The sequence below is a fragment of the Girardinichthys multiradiatus genome, chromosome 24 (genome assembly GCF_021462225.1).
Source record: "Girardinichthys multiradiatus isolate DD_20200921_A chromosome 24, DD_fGirMul_XY1, whole genome shotgun sequence".
NCBI lineage: Eukaryota > Metazoa > Chordata > Actinopteri > Cyprinodontiformes > Goodeidae > Girardinichthys > Girardinichthys multiradiatus.
This window is the reverse complement of record NC_061816.1, coordinates 24,005,894-24,012,746: the sequence shown is the minus strand read 5'-3', so window position 1 is coordinate 24,012,746 and position 6,853 is coordinate 24,005,894. Positions and strand designations below refer to the sequence as shown.

General features: G+C 39.6%; 1 long non-coding RNA gene across 1 annotated transcript; it reads right to left on the bottom strand.

The window, feature by feature from the left end:
- Positions 1–3,634: 3,634 nt before the first annotated feature.
- On the bottom strand, positions 3,635–6,386 carry LOC124861333. The gene is made up of 7 exons (XR_007036596.1): positions 6,105–6,386; positions 5,095–5,287; positions 4,862–4,968; positions 4,296–4,422; positions 3,997–4,182; positions 3,870–3,877; positions 3,635–3,773 (listed from the first exon to the last, which is right to left on the bottom strand). It is a non-coding gene; the product is annotated as an uncharacterized LOC124861333 (long non-coding RNA).
- Between the last annotated feature and the right edge of the window lie 467 nt (positions 6,387–6,853).

Here is a 6,853-nt window from a genome sequence, read left to right as displayed (position 1 = left end):
ATAATCTGTGGGATACCATATGTGGGGAAGAAAGCTGCGTGAAGCTGACACCCCACCCACTTGAAAAATTCCAGCAAATAGACAGACCGGTTAGTGCTTCGTTTGTGCAGGTTTGTGCCGTTAAAATTTTCGTTTGTGCTGTCTTGGTTTCTGAGATATTAAAGATTATTTTTTAGGTCATCCAGAGGTCACCATCCCCCCATTTTACTCCGAATTGAACCGGAGTGGGCTCATTTGTTAGTGCTTCGTTTGTGCAGGTTTGTGCCGTTAAAATTTTCGTTTGTGCTGTTTTAATTTCTGAGATATTATAAGGTTTAATTTCGGCCGATGACGTCACCATCCCCCCATTTTACTCCGAATTGAACCGGAGTGGGCTCATTTGTTAGTGCTTCGTTTGTGCAGGTTTGTGCCGTTAAAATTTTCGTTTGTGCTGTTTTAATTTCTGAGATATTATAAGGTTTAATTTCGGCCGATGACGTCACCATCCCCCCATTTTACTCCGAATTGAACCGGAGTGGGCTCATTTTTTAGTGCTTCGTCTGTGCAGGTTTGTGCCGTTAAAATTTTTGTTTGTGCTGTTTCAATTTCTGAGATATTATAAGGTTTAATTTCGGCCGATGACGTCACCATCCCCCCATTTTACTCCGAATTGAACTGGAGTGGGCTCATTTGTTAGTGCTTCGTTTGTGCAGGTTTGTGCCGTTAAAATTTTCGTTTGTGCTGTTTTGGTTTATGAGATATTAAAGAATATTTTTTTTAGGTCATCCAGAGGTCACCATTTTGCTCCAAATTGAACCGGAGTGGTCTACCTTTTTAATGCTGTTTGTGCCGCTTTTATGTACAAGCTATATAATTTTCTTTCAGGCGATCACTGACGACTTAAATCGATGACGTCTATGGCCTGCGCTGAACATCATCACCACCAAGCAAGCAGTTATTAATTTCGTGTTTTTCTTTCATCATGCAAGTTAAATTGTGTTTTTATCCGATGTTGTAAAATGTATGCCTTGTTATAGTGTTTTGCACTTTATTCCTTAATAAAGATTATGAAACGTTTTTGGTCTCAAAGACATTTGCTTTAAATATGTCTACTAAGTCACCAATACATTTATCTTTCTACACAGTAATTCAATATTATCCTCTCACAAATGGGGAAAAATCCACCAGCTGCAGCTTACACATTCCTTGCCCAAAACCTGACATGGTCTGCGACCACTATGATGTAATGTTTATAATTTCAATAACTGTTCTGTGTTACTGTTGTGGTTTTAATAATCTAATTCAGCTCGTGTACGCTGGACAAAAGCGGAAGTGCGAGTAGGTCATTGGCTCAAAGTTCATAACCAAGTAATTTACTTTTTGTTTAAATAAAATAAAAAAATGCGTCAAGCATTAATTTCTAATTTCTGACATTAAATGTAAGAATTTTTAAAAGCGCTTTGCAACTTTGATATACTAAGTTCTCACGCAATGTCATAGGGATTGGCTCCACCCACGTACTGACCCCCACCACTGACCTTGTTTTGGTAATTTAAACGTTTTACTACACTTGTACAAGGTAAGTAAACTAATAATGTTTAGGTATTAGATAAAACACTGTTGCCACTGCAATCCAGTCCCTGATTAGAAGAGAGGGATTCATGGTTGCATGCCTTGCATATATATATTTCTGTAAACCTGCAATTCAATTACATTTTAAGTCCAGACTTTTAAAAAATGTTGAAACAAAGATTCTGCAAGGCTTCATTTTGCAGCTATTCCATTCATTTTTAGTCATTGATGTTTAGGCACATCAGTAGACTCCACAGAACTAAGACACATTTTTAAAGTTGAACAGATACTTCAATTGAAAATTCACAAGACAAGTAGTAGTAACAAATTCAACATTTAAAATAAAATAAAAACATACTATAATTACAACACAGCATAAATGGCTTACAGATTTGAGAGAACAATTTAAACTGAGTTTTTGAGTTGTGATAGAATGCTGAAATATCAATGTTTTGTGGCTTTGGGAGATTATATAGGCCAGAATAATATTTTGATTAATGCTAATCAAAGCCTTTTCGTTCTTTAACTAGATGCCTCGACAGCCATCAATAGACAGGGATTCCCTTATTGCAGTTCTTTGCACTTCCAAAGAGGCTATCCTTCTTAATGGCAAAATAGCCACTCCAGCTGCCACTATCTGGACAGTATTAAGTCAGCAGCTGGAAAACAAGATGTCTCCAAAAGCCCTGTACACTTTTGTAAAATCTAACAGACACAACATCTGGTCATGTTTGGAGATCAGTGAGCAGGAAAGTGATCGTGAGAGCATTGTGGACACAGAGTTTGACTCTGGCTCCATTTCTCCTGGACAAGACGACTGCTCAGGTTTTCAGCTTGAAGTTCCTTTTGAGGAATGGATCAAATTTGTACCTGAGAAAGTGGAATATAATGACAAGTTTTCATCATCTGGCAAAAGGGAATACATGATTTTGAAGCCTGGCACTTGGAGTCATGTAATTAACCATCTGATTTGGAAAAAGATCAAAAGCACATGTACATTTGTGTTCCAGAGAGCAAAGGTTTATCCAACTGTCACAAGCAACTACATAGATATCAAAGGCTTATGTAAAGAGTGTCAAGGCCATATTAAAATGACTTGTGCTAGAGAGCCAACGGTAAACAGCCCAATGCTGCTTCAGTGTTCCATCGAAGACACTGATATCTCCCTGCACACTGGGCAATCCAAGAGGTTCATGTCTGGAAACCTTCGTGCACAGATTTCAAAAGAGCTGTGTGAGGGCAGGATGGAGCCGGCTGTATGGAGGTCAGTGAAGGCATCAGATTTGATGGATATTGGAGATGCTGAGCCAAGTCACCTTCCAAATTTGGCCACCCTACGAAAAGCTAAGCAGGAGAGAAGAGATTTGGAATTAGGTGACAAAGATCCCATTTTGTCTTTGCAGTTATTAAAATATAGCACACCTCACAGTGGTAGTATAAGAGACATTGGTCTAGACAAGTTCTTCTGCCACTATTGGAGTCAAACACAGCTACATGTGTATAAGGCATTGTCCAAAAAATGCCCCTCAGTAGTTTGCTTTGACGCAACTGGCTCAGTTGTGAGAAGACTGGTGAGACCAAATGGTACATCTGGCCACATCTTCTTATATCAAGGCGTTCTGACAGGGGACAACTGCTCAGTCCCAGTTGTGCAAATGCTGTCAGAGAGATACGACATTAATGCAATTGCAACATGGCTGACAGAATGGCTTCGTACAGGTGCTGCTATACCAAAGGAAGCCGTGAGTGACTTTTCTCTGGCTATTCTTGGTGCTCTGGTGAAGGCCTTCACTCCTTACCCCGATCTGAAGACATACATTAACGAATGCTTCCGTTTGCTACTTGGGAACCAGTCTGCAAAACTTCCTCCTTGTTTTATCAGGGTTGATGCGGCACACTGCAAAAAATTGTACTGTATTGCACCGACTACGCCAAAACAAATTCCTTGTATGTCCAAAAACGTACTTGGCAATAAAGCTTTTCTGATTCTGATTCTGATTCTGATTCTGATTCTAAAGATGATCTGTCAGTGGGACTGCCTGAAAAACAAGTCACACCGTGTCAAAGATTTATTTGTCAGGGCAATAGCAAAGCTTCTTCAATCACAGTGCTTGGACCATGCAAAACAGCTAATACATGCCATCACTGTTGTGGCCCTCAGTGAGGCAGAGGGTGATGATAGTTCTGGAGTCCCTCTCGAATCAGAGATGTGCAAAAAATATCTAAAAACCCAGATCACAGAAGTCTCCATCATCATTCCAGCTGAAGATTCAAATGAAATGCATCAAGTGGATTCTTTTGACGAGATCCAGACTGACCTACGCGGCTGGGTATCAAACATATGCGAGGAGAGCAGGTCACTCGCTGCAGCCAATGGGGATAGGGATAACATCCATTTCCTCCCTGATATTGTTCCACACATAATAAGACTAGCAAGTTACTTACCACTTTGGACAGGAGTAATGGTCCCCCTCTTCAAAAGCACCAACCTCACAGCAAGCTCAGCCACTGTTGAAGCAGAATTCAAAAATGTAAAGCATGGCCTTTTTAAACACGAGAACTTACCCATTCGAGTTGATCGCTTTATTTCTCGTCATCTTTCCTTTATTGAAGGAAATATGCGGATTTGTTCTGCAAAAGCGAAAAATGATGAGGAAACATCTGGATTAGCAAAAGTTTCCGAAACAAACTCTGTATCTATGACTGCCCACAGTGCTGAAGCCAAGACAAGAATGGATTCTCACCATTCTGTAGAATCCGATGAAACCACAAACATTCCTCCAACAGATGAAGACGTGGTTGAAAACTGGAGGGGACTAATTCTTCCACCCAAAAAAAGGAAGAGCACTGAATGGCTCCATGCAGATCCATCTTTTGGGGCAAAAAGAGTGAAAGTGGGACTATTAAAAAATGGAAACCTGCATCAACCGATTAGAGTTGGGAAATCAACAATCTCTGTTCTGAACACATGTGCATTTGATGCGTTTTGTCAGTGCTTATGCTGTGCTTTCTGTGACAGCTCAGCATTTGAAAATGTTGTCAGGAACAACAGTGACAACCCCATCTTGCTGCTGGTAAAAGCCATTGCTACAGATGGTGTGACCCCAAAGATCTATTCACAGAGGGCAGAGCTGCTTAGTGCAATGTTTGAAAAAATCCAGTTGAGGTCTGGTGCCCATCAAATCGATGCCCAGTGCAATATCTCCACGGTCATTGGAAAAACAATGAGAAATATATCCAGCGTTTAACATCTCAAAACACTGCTCTTCACAGTTATGCCAGCTAAACAAAGGAACAACAAGGGAAGTACCATTTGTTTCTCCTGACATTTCTGTGCTGATGGACTCTGGCATGGCTCAGCTTGACATTTCAGTGGAAAATGGACTCTTCCTTCCGGAGTCTCCCTGCCTTCGCCCACTACCGAAGGAATCAGAATGTCCACTTGAATTCAAAACAGGAGCCAGCACCTCAGGAAAAATGCTCTGTGCTGGAACTGTTACTCAGAGCTACAGCATTGGAGAAATAACATGGATTGACACTGACCTTGCAAACACAACTCAGTTTCCTTTGAGTGAATTTCCCCCCACTGTTGCTCTCCAAGGAAAGACATTCTCTTTGAGAGGAGTCATCACTTTCAAGGGAAGCTTGACTAAAGATGGTCTGGGACATTACATTGCAAGAGCTCCATGTGTGTGGGAGCTTTATGATGACCTGGCAAATATAGTGAAGACTGTGTCTGAAAAGAAGACAATACAACCACATGCAGAGTTATACACAGCAGACTGAATGCTGTGAATCAAAACATTTTGGGGGAAAATTTCTGAGAAGCCCAGATCAAAAGGCAAATACATTTTGCCATGGTTTGATATTCCTGACCAGAAATAGGTTCTATTTTAATGTTCTTTGTTACAAGTTCTTAGATGGTTAAGTATGCCATATTTTGCCTGTGGTGATTTATAACATAAAGTTAATTTTCCAAATCAGAAGTGTTTATTCTTCTTTGAAAGTATAATGTAGATTACATTTTCAAACAGTAACTTGGTTATGCGTGATCTCAGAAGTCATGGTTACCTCTCTCAATTAATTAGAATAGAAAACCTTTATTGTTCCACAATAGGAACATTTGAGTGTGTCAGCACCAAACCATAAGGCAATGAAAGTACACAGGTTCATATTTATCTAAAAAAGTAGAAAACTTACCCAAACTAAAAGCTATAAGAAACAAAGTGCAAATAACAATCACAAAAAGGCTGAAAGGGATTTACAATAAAAGAGAGGAAAAATACAATACTGTGCAGTTATCAGTAAGGTATAGGTTATATATATTAAATTAGGCGTGCAACACAATCAGGTGACAGTGGTGACAGCATTTATGTAAACACTTGATCAGATAAAAACCTGATCAGATAAAAACTTCAATATTGGCATGAAAGTAGAAAACCTATTGTTTGTTGGAAGCAGTGATGGTTAGTCTATAAAGTCTAACAGCAGCTCTGATCTGCAAAAAAGTACTTTTGTCCACTTAAGGTAAAGCTTCACTTAGGCTAAAGTACCTCTCCATGTCTTTACTAGCTTCATGCATGGGATGGGAAATACTGTCCAACTATGAATATATTGGTCATGTGCCCACCTCATGCCCTGAATAAAGTGCAAAACAATATAACAAGGCATACATTTTACAACATCGGATAAAAACACAATTTAACTTGCATGATGAAAGAAAAACACAAAATTAATAACTGCTTGCTTGGTGGTGATGATGTTCAGCGCAGGCCATAGACATCATTGATTTAAGTCGTCAGTGATCGGCTGAAAGAAAATTATATAGCTTGTACATAAAAGCGGCACAAACAGCATTAAAAGGTAGACCACTCCGGTTCAATTTGGAGCAAAATGGGGGGATGGTGACCTCTGGATGACCTAAAAAAAAATATTCTTTAATATCTCATAAACCAAAACAGCACAAACGAAAATTTTAACGGCACAAACCTGCACAAACGAAGCACTAACAAATGAGCCCACTCCGGTTCAATTCGGAGTAAAATAGGGGGATGGTGACGTCATCGGCCAAAATTAAACCTTATAATATCTCAGAAATTAAAACAGCACAAATGAAAATTTTAACGGCACAAACCTGCACAAACGAAGCACTAAAAAATGAGCCCACTCCGGTTCAATTCGGAGTAAAATGGGGGGATGGTGACCTCTGGATGACCTAAAAAATAATACTGTTCAGGACTCTAATGTTTACATAACATGAAACAGACATTTATTTCACAAAAACAGAAAGTCAAACGCAGAC